Source organism: Martes martes, assembly GCF_963455335.1.
Source record: "Martes martes genome assembly, chromosome: 17".
Classification (NCBI taxonomy): Eukaryota; Metazoa; Chordata; class Mammalia; order Carnivora; family Mustelidae; genus Martes; species Martes martes.
In genome coordinates, this window is record NC_137905.1 from 27324002 (window position 1) to 27343739 (window position 19738).

At 47.7% G+C, this 19738-nt stretch overlaps 1 protein-coding gene across 1 annotated transcript in view; it reads right to left on the reverse strand.

Moving 5' to 3' along the window:
* NLRC5 (NLR family CARD domain containing 5) overlaps window positions 1-19124 on the reverse strand; it is an 83967-nt gene extending 64843 nt beyond the window's left edge. Inside the window, exon 1 of the mRNA XM_080828032.1 lies at window positions 19076-19124. The gene's annotated coding sequence lies outside the window, so the exon portion shown is untranslated. The remainder of the gene's footprint in view (window positions 1-19075) is intronic.
* Window positions 19125-19738: the final 614 nt, after the last annotated feature.

Genomic DNA, 19738 nt, shown 5'->3' on the forward strand with positions numbered 1-19738 from the left:
CGTGCAAAATAACATATGTTCAGGAACACTTAGTGTTGGCTTGCTTATAGCAGTGAAAGACTGCAAAAACTCGAAATGTCGCTGAATGGTGGAATTCCATGCAGGCATCAAAACGGACGAGGCTGAGCGATGTGGGATGACACGGTATGGCGTTCGTAACATGTGTGCACATTCCTCTGGCCACAGTTATTTCAAACACTCAGCCACAGTCTGGCCTGGCCTCGTTTCTGTTGGAACTGCCTATCAGCTTCCCGCCACCTCTCAGATAAAGTCACACCACGTTAATACATCCACCACAAAGAAGGTGCCACCTCCACATGAGGGGGCCAGGAAAGGGTCAAAGGATGAATAAACAAACGGTCTTTTGCCATGGGGTTGCTGGCCACCTCCCAGCCCTCTCACGCACCTGCTGCCCTGCCCATGGGACAGGACGCAAGGTCCCACCTCCCCATCCCACCCGCTTGGCGCACCCTCTGCCTCCAATGCCCTCCCCCTTTCCCCCCACCTGGCAAACTCCTCCTCTGCACCCAGCTCAACTCCAGGAAGTCCTCCAAGCTGCCTTCCCAGACCAAGCCACCACCACCCCCCCCCCCCCACCGCTGCCCTTCACTCCTTAGTGTTCTGTTCTTTCTCCTCCATGCAGGTCACCCTGCCCCGCATTGCCATGTCCTCTCAGCCCACCGGCTCCCCTCTGCACGCCAGCAATAGCTTGGGGGCCAGGGCAGGGCCCGATTCTGGATCAGAGCAAATGCCTTGCACCAGGGTCCTAGATTTGAACCTCTGCTAGTTGCCAGCTGTGTGGCGTTAGTCGGATTACTGTCTCTTAGCACCTCAGTTTTCCCATCTGTAGAAGGGGGATTTTTCTAGATCAGGCTTTTAGAAGCAGAGCCTGAGACAGGGGTCCCTGTAAACGTTATTTATTGAGAGGGTAAGGGAAGTCTTGTTTCAGCCTGATACACAGTGGGGGCTGGGAGGGGGGTAGCTCTGGAGTGTGAACAATGCCACAGAGTCTGTCCTGTCCTATCAAGAGGCAGGGAGGCGGGGCTGTTACATTCCCATATCGGTCAGTTGTTGCCTGTGGGTCATGCCCAACGGATGGGGAGGGAGGCACTGTAGGAGATCATTGCTATTAGCCAAGGTTAGTAAGCCTTCCAGAAGGGTGCTGATGCTGGCGGCTTAGGCCCACAGTGGATGGGGGATGGGAACGCTGGCTGACTGAGGGGGGAGCAGGTAAATGAGAAGGATCATCATCAGAGTCTGCTATGGGCATACGATCATCTACCAGGCAAGGTCAATGGGAGATGAAGCAGGCATCTGGCCCGTGAGAAAGGCTCGGACATGCTGACTCTGATTACAAATGGCTCTGCTGTTATTTCCTCTGTAAGCCCAGCCCAGGGTATAAGGAAGGAAGGGAGGGATGGCAGAGAGGACACGGCTCGAGTCACAGACTTCTGAGTGCTGTTCCTTTGGTTACTTTGCTCGTCCTGACTTCCCAGGCTTGGATTATGGGGGAGCCCCCAGGAGGCCAGGCTCACCTGTCTTCTTGTCGACTGGCCTGTTGGGACCCATCTCCTTGTCCCCTCCGGGGGGACCCCACCTGCCTTTCCTGTGCCCAGGGGCCGGTGGGGAGGGTCAAGCCAACGGAAGCCCCATCCCCACGGCACTGGCAGGCCCGGTTCTGTCCCTGGCTACTGGGCCCGGGTGGGAGAAGCGAGGACAGAAGGGGCAGCTGAGGATGGCCAATGGGGAGAGAGGGACAGAGGTAAAAAGGGCTCACGTCCAATGTCAGCAGCAGAAAGGCCATGGTTGGTGGGGCCCTATGAAAGGTTTGGCCACCCTGGGGTGAATCAGACCCACAGGGGCCCTCACGTCCTCCCAGAATGCCCCATGCCAACCCCTGCCAGGGGTGACGGCAGCGGTTGTGGCCCCTGCCCTCCCCCAGGGGTGGCTGGCTACAGTCCAAGGCTTCAGAGGATGCCTGAGCCTCGGGGCAAAGGGAGACGGAGCTGGAAGAGGCCTGGCTTCGAGTCCGTGCCAGGCCCATTTTACAGATGGGGAGACTGAGCGTCCCTCACGGCTACTGGGCAGCACAGGCATGGCTGGCCTGACCGGATGACCGGGTGGGCTCTTTCCAGGAGGCTGACGCAGCCCCACCCCAGGAGTGGCCCCCGTCTCATGGGGGGGTGCCCCAGAGCACACAGCTGCAGAGATGTCAGCAGCCATTTCCGCCCTCACCCACAAAAGCTGGTGGGACAGGCAACAGGGGTCCTGGATGCAGCACATTTCCACACGGGGAGGATGTGGGCTGACTGTGCCTTTGAAAACCATCATCTTCATTGTCCTCACAACGTTAGGGTCCCCAGGACTCACGCTCGGTCATATCGCTTGATCGATGCCGAGGTTCCCAGCGGCAAGGAGACTGGCCAGGTCACGGCTAGAGAGCCACAGAATCAGCAGTTGACCAAACATCTCCAGGCCCTGGAGCCCTCTGGGGGGGTGGAGTGAGCAGCTGGGGCATGGGGAAGGGGGCGGGGAGGGACCCGGAGAGGGCAGAGAAGCCCTTGTCTGCACTCTGGGCCTCAGGCCCAGGCTGTCCCTGCCCCGCATCCAAGGAGGTCTCTCTCTTCTCATCACTGCAGACTGTGGAATCTGGGTCTCGGCCCATACCACTGGTTTAAGTCACCTCCGTCACCCCCACTGCCTTCCTGCACAAAAGGCTTGGTCCTTCCACCAGAGGACCCCTGAGGGTTTCCAGACGCACCCTCCTCTGGGACCAGCATGCCCTAGAGCCAGGAGGTGACCAAGTAGTGGCCTTGCCTCTCCTGCTTAGCCCCGGCAGTTTGGGCCGGGCACCCACACAAAGCGGCTAGTGAGCCTTCCATGAGAAGACTTTCACCCAACATGTTCCCAGGATCTCCCAGGCCCAGGTCTAGGGCTGCCAAACTCATCTGCTCGTTAGAGTCATCCTGGGGGGCTTCCAGAAATTCCAACGGGCCACACCCTGGACCAATCACAACATCATCTCTCCAGGTTGAACGCAGGCATCGATCTGAACTCTCTCATGTGCTGACAAGCTTGGGAACGAATGTTCCAGGCTGGGTTCGATGACACCCGGCTCTCCACTCCCAGTCGGGGGAGAATGGTTTTGTGTTCCCTTGCATTTGGCGCCCTGCCTCTCCAGCAAACCAGAGCCAAGGGCTTCTTGCCCTCTGAAAGGCTGGGGACAGGAAAGCCACCAAGATGGCCTTATTTAGATGAAACCCTGTGGGTGACTAACACTTCCGCCTCTGCCCTGTTCCTTGGCACCTTGCGCTCCAGCTCTGTGGCTCTGCCAATGGCTGTCACACAGGCCCTGGCTCAGCACAGCTACACCCGAATGGAAACAAAGCTGAGGTCTGGAAATCCCCTCTTTATCTCCAACCATGCCGTTGCTGAAGATCCCAGAGGAATATGGTTTTGGAGTTCTGGGGCCCAGAGTCAGACAGAGAAGGGCAAATACCATATAATCTCACTTAACATGTAGAGTCTAAAAACCAAGCCAAACCAACCAACCTAAAAAAAAAGAAAAAAAAAAAAAAAGATATAGAGAATTAAAAAAAAAAAAAAAAAGACACAGAGAATCGCCAAGGAATGCTGGGTGTAGTAGGGTGGGCAAAATGGGCAAGGGGGGGCCCAAAGGTACAAACTTCCAATTATAAAGTAAATATATCATGGGGATGTAATACGCAGCTGAGTGACGAGAGTTAATAATACTCTATTGCAGGGGCACCTGGCGGGCTCAGTCCATAGCGCATGTGACTCTCGATCTCCGAGCTGTGAGTCCCATGCTGGGTGTAGTGATTACTTAAAAATTAAAAAAAAAAAATCTTAAAAAAGGTAAAAAACAATACTCTCTTGCGTTTTTGGAAGTTGTTAAGAGATACCTCTTAAAAGTCTTCAACACCAGGAAAAAAAGTTTTTTGTAACTGTGTGGCGACAGATGTTCATTACATCTCTTGCAGAGATCATTTTGCAATGTGTGTAAATATCAAATCATTATGTTACACACCTGAAACTAATAGGACGTCAGGTGTGAATTACACCACAGGGAAAAATGAAAGAAAAAAATTTTTTGAGAGAGTGGTGGGGCAGAGGGAGAGAGAATCTCAGGCAGACTCCACGCCCAGCGCCGAGCCCAATGCTCCATCTCACGACCCTGAGATCATGACCTGAGCCGAAATCAAGAATTGGACGCTTCACTGCCTGAGCCCCCCAGGCATCCCCCAAATGAAAAAATTTTTAAATATATAAAATAAGACCTATGCTGACCCCAGAGGCTTTTTCCTAACTGAAGCACCATACTGCCTTCATAAATAATTTTCTTTCCAAAGTTACCATTTCCACAGCTCTTTATGATTTTTTGCTCATAAAATAGAATCAGTCATTTGAAAAGTTCTGACCATCGCAGAAATGTATAACTTGAAGTTTACAGCTCACGATCTCACCCTTTAGGGAGAGGTACACAATTTCTAAGTCGTTCTATGCACATCTGAGGCCACGTCTGCCTAATCTGAGACTCAGAAAACCATTTCCTTAAAATTTTTCTAAGAAGCATCTCACATTGAGCTTCGTTTCCTAAACTGGTGTTCACCACGAACAGAAGATAACCCTCGAAAAAGAGACAGACAAACAAACAAAGTAAAACAAAACCAAAATGATACTGTTGAAATAGAACCAGAGTCACTGTCTGGGCACAGCTCTGGCCCGGGACCTGGCCTCCGGTGAGAGAAGCATGAGGTCAGCCCCAGCTGAGACTTTCTCCTTGACTTATCTGGAAGGATATAAGAGAACTGAAAAGAAGATAACGTTCTCCCTTTATGACTCAATTTACATGAATGCCTTGACTGCATGCCTCCTAAAATCATCCTGTTGACTCCTACTGGATAAGTCTCTGTCTGGGGAAACGCGGACCCATCCATTTCAAGAATTGGGTCCCAAGGCCCAGAGATGCACAGGACACCTTCCAGACCGCAGGAAAAAGGCTGTCACAAAGACACATAAGTCAGCAAGCTGTTTCTGATGACTTCTCTCTACAACCAGACGCCACGACAAGATCTGAGTGCCTCAGAGTCACAGCTCCCCAGGGCTTGAATGCTCCCTCCCTTTCCCATGAGGGGCAGAAAGACCCACCAAGGCACGAGTCTGGGGGCATGGGTCTGAGGTTTGGTGACTGTACGGGTGCCATCCCTCCACCAAGGAGATGGGTGTTGGGGGCATAATGCAACTTTCCAGGGGCCTGCCGCTTCTACCTCTGCACAGTATTTTGGGAGAGAAATGTAGAAATGTGGTCTCAAATACTTGAGAAATAAAGGTTGGGGAGAGGGTGCTGGAAAGATGGCAGGAAGCACCAGGACTCTGTCTCCCCACTGAGACCAGAATTGGCACGGGCACAACCATCTATCTGATAGAACTGTTCTGAAACTCTGGTGTCTTTGAATGCTTGCCACTTCCAGGGAAACACGTGGGCGGTAAACTGGGGTTAATTTCGGTCAATTCCAGCTCTAAGGCGGGAGCAGCTCTCCATACCCCAGACCCAGCCACATGGCGGACAGCTGCACCCATGTTCCTGGGGCAGCCTGCACACAGCTTACAAGAATCGGGGTGAGTGAAAAGGACCCTGTCCTCCAAATACTGGAGATTTGTGCTCTGCTTGCTGGTTATTGCTTCTGATTGCCAAAGTGGAGAAAAAAAAGGCAAGCAGTCATTGTTGTCGTGTCTCCCCTCATTGCCGCAAGACCCTCTCCCTCCAGTTAAACTCTCTGGAGACTGAGAGGGCCACATCCCTTTGTTCCCACTATGAATCTTCCCTTTTCCCCTTTCTGGAACTAAACACTAAAGACTGGGGCATTCAAAAATGACTATAAGGAGAAAATCAGAAAATGACCACATATGCCCAAGGAAAACTCAGAAAAGATACCGGAAGATGTTAGACTTACCCTCAGACTGATCCTAGGCACAGAGACATCCCACAGCAAATGCAAAAACCAACACAAGAAACAGAAACAATAACAAAAACCCAGCAAACTGTGAGGAAAGGAGAGATTCTGATTTCCAGAATTATCACATTATTATACTCAAATGTCCAAGGTTCAACAACAACAACAAAAAAATCACAAAGCATATGAAGAGACAGGAAAGTATGACTCATTCGAAGAAAAAAAAAATCAACAGAATCTGTCCCTGAGAAAGACTTAATGGCAGACAATGATTTTAAAACAACGGTCTCAAAGAGGGACCCACCTGGGTCACTTAGCTGAGCATGAAACTGTTGATCTCGGGGCTGTGGGTTTGAGGCTCACAATGGGTGTGGAGACTGCTAAAAAATAAAATCTTTTTTTTTTTAAGATTTTATTTATTTATTTATTTGACACAGAGAGAGAGAGAGAGAGAGAGAGAGTAGTGAGAGAGGGAACACAAGCAGGGCGGGTGGGAGAGGGAGAAGCAGGCTTCCCGCTGAGCATGGAGCCTGATCCAGGGCTCCATCCCAGGACCCTGGGATCGTAACCTGAGCCAAAGACAGATGCTTAACGACCGAGCCACCCATGCACCCCAAAATAAAATCTCTTTTTAAAAAACAGTTTTAGGGGGCGCCTGGGTGGCTCAGTAGGTTAAAGCCTCTGCCTTCGGCTCAGGTCATGATCCCAGGGTTCTGGGATCGAGCCCCACATCGGGCCCTCTGCTCAGCAGGGATCCTGCTTCCTCCTCTCTCTCTGTCTGCCTCTCTGTATACTTGTAATCTCTGTCTGTCAAATAAATAAATAAAATCTTTAAAAACAAAACAAAACAAAACTGTTTTAAATGCTCCAAGAACTAAAGAAAGAGAAAGTCAAGAACACGATGTGTAAACAAAATAAAAATATCAATCAAGAGAAAACTTAAAGAGAAATCAAAAAGAAATTCTGAAGCTGATGAGTACAATCACTGAGATGGAAAATTCACCACAGGGATTCAAAGGCAGATGTGGACAGGCAGAAGAATCCGTGAACTTCAGGATAGGATAATGGACATTACTGAAGCTGACGAATAAAAAGAGGAAGATTGAAAAAAAAACAGAGAGGAAGGCAAACCATGAGACTTTTAACTCCAGGAAACAAATTGAGGGTTGCTGGAGAGGGGGTGCGGGGGGTGATGGGGTAACTGGGCGATGGGCATTAGGTGATGGAATGAGCACTGGGTGTTCTATGCAACTGATGAATCACTAAATTCTACCCCTGAAAATAATAATACGCTACATGTTAACTAAATTGAATTTATTTTTTAAAAAATATTTTATTTAGGGGCACCTGGGTGGCTCAGTGGGTTAAGCCTCTGCCTTCAGCTCAGGTCATGATCCCAGGGTCCTGGGATCTAGCCCCGCATCGGGCTCTCTGCTCAGCAGGGAGCCTGCTTCCCTTCCTCTCTCTCTGCCTGCCTCTCTGCCTCCTTGTGATCTCTGTCTGTTAAATAAATAAATAAAATCTTTAAAAAAATATATTTTATTTATTTGAGAGAGCAAGAGCAGAGCCAGAGAGCATGAGCAGGGTGGGGGAGGGGTGGAGGGAAAGGCAGTAGCAGGCTCCTGGCTCAGCAGGGAGCCGGATGCAGGGCTAGACCCCAGTCTGAGCAGAAGGCAGACACTTAACCGACTAAGCCACCCAGGCATCCCATAAACCACATACTTTTATTTGATTTTATTTTAAGATTTTATTTATGTATTTGACAGACAGTGATCACAAGTAAGCAGAGAGGCAGGCAGAGAGAGGAGGGGGAAGCAGGCTCCTCGCTGAGCAGAGAGCCCGATGCAGGGCTTGACCCCAGGACCCTGAGATCACTACCTGAGCCGAAGGCAGAGGCTCAACCCCCTGGCCACCCAGGCGTCCCAAACCACATACTTTTAAACAACCAATAGAGCAAAAAAGAAATCACAAGGGAGTTAGAAAATACTCAGAGATAAATGAAATAACACAACACACCAAAACTTAAGGGACACAGCAAAAGCGATTATAAGGGAAAAATTTACTGTCGCAAATGCTTATATTCAAAAACAAGGAAGGTCTCAAACCAACAGATTAACCTTACAATTTTAGGAACTAGAAAAGGTGGAACAAACTAAAACCAAGACCATCAGAAAAAAAAGGAAATGATAAGTGTTAGAGCAGAAATAAACGGAGAACAGAAAAACAATAGAGAAAAATCAATGAAACCAAAATTGGTTCTAAAAAAGATCAACAAAATCAACAAACTTTTAGTTAGATAGACTAACAAAAAAAGAGAGAAGATTCAACTTAGTAAAATCAAAACTGAAAGTGTACCAGTTCTACAGAAATAATAAGGATTATGAGAGTACAATGAACAACTGTATGCCAACAAACTGGAAAACCTAGATAAAATGGAGAAATTTCTAGAAACACACAACCTACCAAGACTAACTAAAAAATAATAGAAAATCGAAACAGAGCTGTAGCTAATAAGGAGATTAGATCAGTAATCCAAACTCTCCCAATGAAGAAATGCCCTGGACCTGATGGCTTCACTGGTGAATTCGATCACACATTTTTTTTTAAGATTTGTATTTATTTATTTGACAGACAGAGATCACAAGTAGGCAGAGAGGAAGGCAGAGAGAGAGAAAGGGAAGCAGGCTCCCCGCTGAGCAGAGAGCCTGATGCGGGACTCAATCCCAGGACCCCGAGATCATGACCTGAGCTGAAGGCAGAGGCTTTAACCCACTGAGCCACCCAGGCACCCCTCGATCACACATTTAAAGAAGAACTAATATCAGTTCTTCCCAAACTTTCCCAAAAATGAGAGAGGAGGAAACACTTCCTAACTTACTCTATCAGGTCAATATAACCCTGATACCAAAGCCAGACAAAGACACTTCAAGAAAACCACAGACTAATATCCCTTATGAACATTAGTGTGAAAATCCTCAAAATACTAGTAAATTGAATGCAAAGCCTATTAAAAGGATTATACACTGGGGCGCCTGGGTGCCTCTGTCAGTTAAGCGTCTGACTCTTGATCATGGCTCAGGTCACAATCTCATGGGTCGTGAGATCGAGCCCCGCACTGGGCTCTGCTGTCAGCAGGGCGTCCTTTTGAGAGTCGCTCTCTTTCTCCCTCTGTCCCTCCTCAATGCCTACACCTGTGTGCATTCTCTCTCTCAAATAAATAAATACCTACATAAGTAAATAATTTTTTTTTAAAAAGAGGATTATACACCATAACCAAGCGGGACTCATTCCTGGAATGTAAGGATGGTTTACCGCATGTAACTTGATCAGTGGAACACACCACACCAACAAAAGAGAAAACACACATGATCATCTTGATTGATGCAGAAAACACATTTGGCAAAATTCAATACCCTTTCATGATCTTAAAAAAAAACACCCCTCGGGGCACCTGGGTGGCTCAGTGGGTTAAAGCCTCTGCCTTCGGCTTGGGTCATGATCCCAAGGTCCTGGGATCGAGCCCCACGTCAGGCTCTCTGCTCCACAGGGAGCCTGCTTCCTCCTCTCTCTCTCTCTGCCTGCCTCTCTGATTACTTGTGATCTCTGTCAAATAAATAAATAAAATCTTAAAAAAAAAAAAACCACCCCTCAACCAAATAGGAATACAAGGAAACGATCTCCATTTAGAAAGCTAAGTATGCAGACTCACAGCAAATATCATACCCAATGGTGGAAGACCGAAAGCTTTTTCTCCAAAATAAGGAACAACGCCAGGGGATCTGCTTTCCCCAATTCAATACAGTAGTGAAATTTTTAGCTAGAGCAATTAGGTAAGAAAAAGAAATAAAATGCATCTAAATCAGGAAGGAAGAAGTAAAATTATCTGTTTGCAGATGATATACAATATATTTTAAAAGATTTTATTTATTTATTTGACAGACAGAGATCAAAAGTAGGCAGAGAGGCAGACAGAGAGAGAGGGGGAAGCAGGCTCCCCGCCGAACAAAGAGCCTGATGCAGGGCTCAATCGCAGGACCCTGAGATCATGACCTGAGCCAAAGGCAGAGGCTTAACCCACTGAGCCACCCAGGCACCCCTACAATATTCTTATATTTAGAAAGACTGTTAGAACTAATACAAGAATCTGGCAAAGTTGCAGTATACAAAGCCCACACACAAAAATCAGTTGTGTTTCTCTACACAAAGGATGCCGAATCTGGAAGGGTAATGACAAAAACAATTCCACACACCATAGCATCAAAAAGGATAAAATAGAGGTGCCCGGGTGGCTCAGTGGGTTAAAGCCTCTGCCTTTGGCTCAGGTCATGATCTCAGGGTCCTGGAATTGAGCCCTGCATCAGGCTCTTCGTTCGGCAGGGAGCGTGCTTCCCCCTCTCTCTCTGTCTGCCTCTCTGCCTACTTGTGATCTCTCTCTCTGTGAAATAAATAAAATCTTTTTTTTTAAAGGATAAAATACTTAGAAATTAACCAAGGAGGTGAAAAACGTGTACACTGAAAACTACAAAACATTGTCAAAAGAAATTAAAGGCGTAAATAAACAGAAACATGTTACAGTTCATGGATTGGAAGATTTAATACTGTTAAAATGTCAATATTAGCCATCTACAGATTCAACCTAATCCCTACCAAAATCCCCGTGATTTTTTTTGCAGAAACAGAAAAACCCATCCTAAAATTCATATGGAATCTCCAGAGACCCCCAAATAGCCAAAAGAATCCTGAAAAAGAAGAACAAAACTGTAAGACCCATAATTCACGATTCTGAAACTTACTACCAACTAAATCAAAACAATGTAGAACGGGCATAAAAACAGACATAGAGATGACTCTTGAACAAGATGGGTTTGAACTGCGTGAGCCCATTTATACATGAATTTTTCCAAGAAATACAGTACTGTAAATGTATTGGTGTATTTTCTCTTCGTTACGATTTTTTTTAAAAGATTTTATTTATTTATTTGACGGAGAGAGAGATCACAAGTAGGCGGAGAGAGAGGAGGAAGCAGATGCGGGGCTCGATCCCAGGACCCTGAGATCATGACTTGAGCCAAAGGCAGAGGCTTTAACCCACTGAGCCACCCAGGCGCCCCCCCTTATGATTTTCTTAATAACATTTTTCCCAAGCTTCATTTATTGTAAGACTATAGCATATAATACATATAACATAGAAAGCATGAGTTAAATGACGGTTTCTATTATTGGTAGGGCTTCTGGTCAACTGTCTGCTATCAGTAAGTATGTATTTGAAGAGTCAAAGTTATACATAGATTTTGATTAGGGGTCAGTACTCCTAACCCCCACATTGTTCCAAGGTCAATGGTATATGGTATAGACCAATAGAATAGAATAGAAAGCCCAGAAGTAAACTCTTGCATATATGGCCAAATGATTTTTGACAAAGGTGCCAAGACCATTCAGTGGGGGAAAAGACAGTCTTTTACAGCCTTTTAAGAAATGATGCTGGGCAAACTGGATATCTACATGCAAAAGAATGAATTCTGACCCTTACTTTACACTCCACTTAAAATTCACTCAAGATGGATCAAGAGGGGTGGCGCCTGGGTGGCTCAGTCATTAAGCATCGGCCTTCAGCTCAGGTCATGATCCCAGGGTCCTGGGATTGAGCCCCACATCAGGCTCCCAGGTCAGCAGAGCTGTTTCTCCCTCTCCCTCTGCCCCTTCCTTTACTTTGCACACATGCGCTCTCTCTCTCTCAAATAAATAAATAAAATCTTTTAAAAAAAAACAACTAGATGGGACGCCTGGGTGGCTCAGTTGGTTAAGCAGCTGCCTTCGGCTCAGGTCATGATCCCAGCGTCCTGGGATCGAGTCCCACATTGGGCTCCTTACTCGGCGGGGAGCCTGCTTCTCCCTCTGCCTCTGCCTACCACTCTGTCTGCCTGTGCTTGCTCGCTCTCTCTCTCTAACAAATAAATAAATTAAACAACAACAACAACAACAACTAGAATGAGACTGATAACACCTCACACCCATTATATGGCTAATATCAAAACAAAACAAAACAAAACAAAACAAAACTAAACAGAAAACAATAAATACCAGCGAAGATGTGGAGAAATCAGAACCCCTGTGTGCCACTGGTGGGCATGGAAAAATGGTACAGCTGCTGTGGAAAACAGGATGGTGATTCCACAAAACAATTAAAAATGGAATTACCATACAACCCAGCAGTTCGACTTCTGAGCATTTTTCAAAAGAACAGAAAGCAGTCTCCCAGGTTCAGAGCAGCCTTATGTGCAATTGCTAAAACACGGAGATAACCCGAGTACCCCTCAAGGGAGGAACGGAGAAGTGGGATGTGGTATATTCTTGCAATGGAATACTATCTGGCCTTAAGCAGGAAGGAAATCTTGCAACATACAACATGGCTAATCCTTGAGGGTGTTACACTAGATGAAAGGAGCCCGTCACAAAAAGACAAAGGTTACATGCTTGCACTTACATGAGGCACACAGAGTATCCTATCCACAGAGACAGAAGGTAGAATGGTGGTGGCCAGGGGCTGGGGAATGGGGAGTTACTGGACAGCGGGCAAAGAGTTTCGACTGTACAGAATGAGAAGAGCCCCGGGGGTGGGTAGTGGTGACAGCTGCACAGCAGTGTGAAGGTGCCTATCACTCCTGAATATATTAAGTGGTTAAAATGGTTAAGATAGTAAGTTTTATGCTATGTGCCTTTTTAACTTCAAACAAAGAGAGTCTATATATTCCTTTAGAAGTCCACATTGAGAAGAGAACCTAGCCTATGGAAACATTCCAGAATGTGAGCAAAGCTCTAGCTAGCAGGATGTCCATGCCCGATCTTTCCTGACACAGATAAACTGGCTCAGACACCAAGCCACCCGAAGTACCAGGGCCTCGGAAAGGTTAGTGTCCCCCAGCCCCCGCCCCCGGTCTCTGCCCAGGGGACGGGAGGGGAGGCTGTAGAGAGAGGTCTCCTCGGGTGGAGGGCTTCTGCGGCAAGCCCAGCCTTTTGCTCAATTACATGAAAAAGAAAATGAACTTGCAATAAGCATTCTGAGCACAGAAGACCGGAAACAAATCTTCCTCCTCCTCCTTTTTCTTGCCATTGTCTCTGCCTGGTTCCCTCTTCCTCCAGACATCATCATGGTCCATGGCCCCCTGCCTGGCGTACCCTCAACTGTCCCAGTGCCCCTCGTGGGAAGTTCCGTGCCTCTCCGAACACAACCATCCTTGCACCCGCCATGCACTTACCCCTCGCCTAACTTGTCTTTCTTCACTGCAGTCACATGTCATGTACTTGTTTGTTGTGTTTCTATTGGCACATCAGTGAGACCTGTCCTGTTCTCAGCTCTAACCCAGTGCCCAGCGCAGGACCTGACATGTTCTGGAAACTCTTTGCGGAGGGGGTTAATGATCGCTGGGTGGAGCCAGGCAGGAATCGGTGTAGTCAGTACCCACCTCCCTGAAGTAGCAGGCATCGTCCCACCAAAAATGCCCTTTGGGCATCCTACCTCCGAGAAGTTTCTCTGTGTGTGGGGTGGGGGGGATGTCTCCTCCCTGCGTGGCCTAGCCACTCTCCACCTTCTCTCTCTCCTCCCTTCTCTTGGGAGCAAAAACAGCACCGACCCCCGGCACCCAAACCCACTCACAGGCCCCACACAGAGCCTGCCCTGCTGCCGCCCGTGTCCTGGTCCCTGCTGACCACTTTGCACACAGGCCCCACCCACCCCGATCCTAATCAAGGTACTTTCCCAAAAGTACTTCCCATGTTGAGAGCAATCTGGTGTGAAATGTGGAAAGAATTAAAATGTCACCTTCATATATATATATACAACTAATACATATACATTTTTAAATTCTTTCCACATTTATATATATATATATATATATATATATATATATAAAATACACATGTGTGTATATATATATATAAATAAAACAGAGGAAACAGTCCATGCATAGTAGAAGAAAATAAGACCCAATCTAAATGCTTAAAAAGGCAAATATGGGTCCACCATTCTATGGACAACTATGCAGCCACTTAAAATGCCAATATACTCATAAGGAGTGAATTTCCTTAATATGCACAGTGTTTTTACAACTAAATAAGAGAAAGACTAACAATCAACAGAAAAGTGGGAAAAGGATATGAATAGACAGTCTATGGAAAATGAACTACAAATGACCCTTAAATATTTGAAAAGATAAGAGAAATGGAGGGGTGGGGGGAGACATCACTGTTCATCTCCCAGATCTGCAAATGGGGAAAAGTCTGATAACACACATGCTGGGGCAGGTGTGGGCAGCAGGCCCCCTCACACGTAGCTGCTGGGAGAGCGATTTAGTCCAACACATAAGGACGGTAATTTGCCATATTTATCAAAGTTCAAACTGCGTATTTCTTTTTGACCTTGCAAATCCACTCCTGGATCTGTTTGTTTGTTCGTTCTTTCTTTCCAGATTTTATTTATTTATGAGAGAGAGCGAGAGAGCATGAGAGAGCGCGCATGCAGGGTGCAAGCCATGGGGAAGGGCAGAGGGAGAAGCAGGCTCCTCGTTGAGCAGGAAGCCCTATGAGGGGCTCGATCCCAGCACCCTGAGATCAGGACCTGAGCCGAAGGCAGGTGCTTAACTGAATGTTTTTCTCTGTCCTCCTGAATGTTTTTCTTAAAGACTTATTCTCACATATGCAAACATAATACTTAAACAAAGATATTCATTACAGCACTGTTTGGGATAGCAAGAGAAAAATTTAGGAAACAACCTAAATGCCCAATTTAATAGTAGTTAAATTAATGATGACACAACCATATAATGAAATACTCTGTAGCTGTTTAAAAAGGAAAAAGCAGGGGCGCCTGGGTGGCTCGTGGGTCAAAGCATCTGCCTTCGGCTCAGGTCATGATCTCAGGGTCCTGGGATCTAGCCCCGCATCAGGCTCCCTGCTTGGTGGGAAGCCTGCTTCTCCCTCTCCCACTCCCCCTGCTTGTGTTCCCTCTTTTGCTGTGTCTCTCTCTGTCAAATAGATAAAATCTTTAAAAAGAGAAAAAAAAAAAGAAAACGGCAGATTTTTTTTTTTTTGGTTTTGATGTGGAAAGATTTCCAAATTGTATTACATTTTGAAAAAAGATTAAAAAAAACTATATAGAGTATACCACCATTTGTAAGAAGGGGGATATCTATACCCATATTTATATCTGTATCTATCTATCCATCTATCTATATCCATGTTTGTAAAGGCCCACCTGAATGATCTTTGTAAGGACACATGAGAACCTGATAACACTGGGTGCCTTCAGGGAGGGTAATCAGGTGGCTGGGAGACAGAGGAAGGCGGAACTTACTCTGCATCATATACCTCTTTGTATATTTTATATCATTTTACTATAGGAATATATTAGCTATTAAAAATGAAATAATTTCAAAAATTATATAGGATGTACTTTCCCTCTAATATGTAATTCCATTTTATTCAGTTTAAAAAGTATAATTCCATTTTGGTTTTTATGTATGAGTCCACAGAAAAATATGAATATACACACATAGAAAAAAGACTGGAAGTAAACCAAAGTAGAAGCAGAGGTCATCCAAGGTCAAGTCAATGTTCCCTCAGGCTCTCTGAAGTTCTCCTTTGCTATATGTCGGAGGCTTCTCAGGTAGAAGGTCTGCTAAAAACCTTTCTGGGGAAGACTCCCGTGTCTAGAGAATTTATCGGAAGACTTTGGAGTGACCCACAGGTTGGAGCAGGAGTCCCATCACAGAGAGTCGGATTTGAAACAAGCAAGATAAATGAGTGAACTCACGTTTCCCCATGACTCTCATCTCTCCATTCCAGGAAAATGATTGGTTTCATGCCCTGGTCAACCAGGGAGAAAGGATGACCACAGAACAGAAGAAGAGTCTGGGATCAGAGATGGCCAGAGGAACTAAGCTCACACCCACCTCTACCCTCCAGATTCACAGAGGGCTGAAGGACACGTGGGGCTTCCCAAAGGAACAGAATGGGGGTTCATGCCAACTTTACTCAGTTCTCAAGGACCCAAGAGCCTTCAGATAGCATATGGGTAACACAATCATGCCCAGTTTACAGGCAACAAGTCCCACATACAACCAAGCGCTTGCCTGCCCCATCCCTTCTGGTTTTAAGTACAGTGTGTGGGAGACACATGTTCTCCAGGGTGGCCAGAGGGATCAAAAACCTTCCCTTCTCCGCACAGCCTACACCAACAGCCAGGCTGATCATTTTTCATTTTTTTTTTCTTGCAAATCCTCTAGGTGTTTTCCTTGCAGAATGGGTTTCAGCCAAGGTAGACTTGGGGCCACCAGCCAACGCCCAAAAAATAGATCTGGCAAAGGACCCCAGTAGTTTATGTCCTCAGAACACCCACAAAAAGTTTTTACAAAGTATTAGCACTTGTGTTAATTTGCTTAAGCCTTAGTCCTGCTCTGGAAAGCAGAAGCAAGGTTCTGGGCTGGTGAATTAGCTTCCAAGCTCGGTTACAGTTGTAACAAAGCACCCGCAGGGGGAGGAGCCTTCCTTGGCTTTTCTGGTTTCCGCTGGTTGCTGGCAATTCTTGGGGTGTCCAGCCTTATATTCTGGTCTCTGTCTCTGTTGTCACCGGGCTGTCATTTCATGGCGTGTGTGCATCTTCATAAGCTGACCTCCTCTCTTATAGGGACATCAGTCACACTGAATTAAGGACCCAGTTAACTCTGGCATGACCTCAGCTTAACTAATGACATCTGCTACTACCCTATTTCCAAATAAAGTCACAACTCAGAGATACGGAGGGCAAGGGCTTCAACATATCTTTCTCCAGGACACAATCAATTCATCACAGCTGGGAGAAGACACCCCAAGAAGTTTTGCAGAATTTTCTTCCGCGGGTGCGGTGGGTATGTGCGTTGGGGGAACAGAGAGACCAACCCGGCCCTGCAAACGTCCGGTCGGAGGTGCAAAGCTAGGCAACCTGAAAAAACTCTTCTAGAGCACTTTCTCTTCTGCTGGTCTGCCCTCACAGAGGACCCACAGCTCTCCACGAGCTGAGGTGGACCAGGCACTGGGGTGTATCTCATCCAACCTTGAGGCACACTCTGAAGGACATATTATCACGCCCAGCTCACAGATGAGAAACTGACGTTCTGAGGAAATCGACATGGTCACCCAGCAAACACCAGGTGCTGAGGGCCGTGATCCCTCTGCTTCCCACACCAGGCACCGGCCAAGCCGTGTGCCGGGCTTTGGGGACAAGGCAGGTGGGCACAATCAGCAGCTTGGCAGTGGGAGACCAAGCCGAATGCTTTTCTGGACTTACTGCTTCTTAGAAGGGAAAGCAATTTGGAGGGAGGAGGCTCTAGGCACTGGCCTGTGAGTAAAGCCCACCTCTGGACACTCTCAGGTTTGGGAGGCTAGGAAGTGCTGGTTTTCCAACTGCTTTTAAAGTCTGCAAACCCCCAATCTTTTAAAAAAGAAACAGAAGAACCCCCAACTTATAAAACGGATGCAAACCAGGCTGAAGGCAAAGGACCTCGCTCAGACCTCCCTAAATGGCCAGCTCAGCAAACCCCAGGTCCTGACCTCCCGAGAAAAATGGCTGAAAACCACATAAAATGCCAAAAGCAAGTAACAAAATGACGCCCATGTTTTCACCCGATTATGAGGTTAAAACGTTCATCGGATATAGTCTGTGGCGATTTGACATGAAGAAATTATTGTTCAAATGCTTCCAGTCTTCAGATAGTGCCATGGTTGTTTTTTTTTCGTTTTTTAAAGATTCCTTATCTTTTAGTACATTCGGAGATATTTCAGTTAAATGCTATGATGTCTGTTTGCCATTTGTTTCAAAATGAGGTGTGGCAGAGATGAAAGTGGGCTGAGGAACGCTGGGGTTGAGTGATGGTTACAGGGCGCTTCCTTATATCCAAACAAGCAAGCCGGCAGGCTCAAACCTCACTAACTCCGTTCCTTCTATACTCATTGTCAATAATAATAATAATAATAATAATGGTAGTAATAATAAAGCATGTTTAGGCTAAAAAGCGTGAATTGTGCAGAATGAGTCGCGAGACTTCCAAAATGCTTTTTTTTAAAAATTATTATCGAGGGAGAGTTGCCTACAATGTTATATTAGTTTCAGGTGTAAAACAGCGAGGCCACAACTCCACACACGTGTAGCTATCCTCTACTATAATACCCTTGCCTAGATTCCTTCTACTGTACATTCATCTCTCTGGCTTATTTATTCCATAACTGAAAGTTTGCACCTCTTTTCTGTAAAGCACTTTACTGAGCTATGATGGACATGCAAAAAGCCGTGCGTGTTTAACGGATACAACCTTTTGAGATTAGCGGTGAGCATGCACCTATGGAATCAGCACCACGATCTATGCCATAAGCCCGTCCATCACCTCCAAAAGTTTCCCGCTGCTCTGGGAACCTGGGTGGCTCAGTGGGTTAAGCCGCTGCCTTCGGCTCAGGGCATGATCTCAGGGTCTTGGGATCGAGTCCTGCATTAGGCTCTCTGCTCAGCAGCGAGCCTACTTCCCCCCTCCCCCTCTACTTGCCTCTCTGTCTACTTGTGATCTCTCTCTGTCAAATAAATAAAATCTTAAAAAAAACAACAACAAAAGTTTCCCCCTGCTCTTTATTATTTGTGCGTGTTAACTCTAGGACTGACCTGTGTAGCCAACAAAGTTTGTACTTCTTGATCCCCTTTACCTATCTCGCCCCTACCCCCCGCCTCCCGCTGCTATAATTCTTTAAAAAGCAATTAAAAGTTAAAGTTCCAGGAGCTTTGGGAGGCTGGGGAGAAAGGGGAGCGCAGCCGCGTACCCCTACCCTCAGCTCGGGTGACCCCGACCTGCCTCCCTCTGCGGCTCGCACCCCCGCCCCCAAACTCCGCCGGGCAGCCGGCGCCCCATCTGTCCATCGGTCGATCAGTGCCTGCACCCTGCCACCGGGCCACCCAGCCGGCGGCCGGCGGAGCCCCCCCACCCAGCGCCCTCGGGCACCCCCGGCCCGGTGCTCCCCGGCCCGGTGCTCCCCACGCCGCTCGCCCGCCGAGCCCGCAGCCCCGGGGCTCGCTCTCCACTCACCCGGCGCGCTCCGGCTCCGCCGCGCTCCTGCCCCGCCACGCTGCGCACGAAACTGAAAGCGGGCGGAGAGCGCCGGGGCTGGTGCTGGGAGCCGGCGGCCGCTGCCGAGAAATCACGTGGATTCCAAGAGCCGCTGCCGGCGTGGGCGCGGGCCGGGCGGTGGCGCACCGCGGCTCCCGCGCTCTGCCTGCGGTGCGCCCCGACCCAGGCACGGCCCCGGAGGAGACACGGAGGCAGAGGGGCGCGCGTGGAGATCAGAGTGCCCCAGGAGGACCCCGGGCTGAGTTCCCTTCTCCCGGCCCCGTGGGGACACTAAGGAGGCGGGGACAGGGTGGGAAAGAAGAGACGGTCGCTGTGCAGAAGGAGACAGAACCCAGGGGCCCGGCTCCTGTCCCGCGGTGCTCTCCAGACTGAAAGGAGGGGAGAAGAGGGTAACAGCAATAATTGGTCTTACTAACTGAGCCTTCGGTTCCCTGACCCGGTGCCGGACACTATCTTGGAAAGTATCTACCTCAGAATAACCCTAAAATGCAGACGCAAGCATGACTCCATTTTACAGAGGAGCAAACTGAGGCTTAGCCAGGCGAACGAATTTGCCCCCGTCGCACAGGCAGAGATGAGGAAGAGAGGAACCAAGAGCGCTGGTGGGTCAAAAGGAAGATG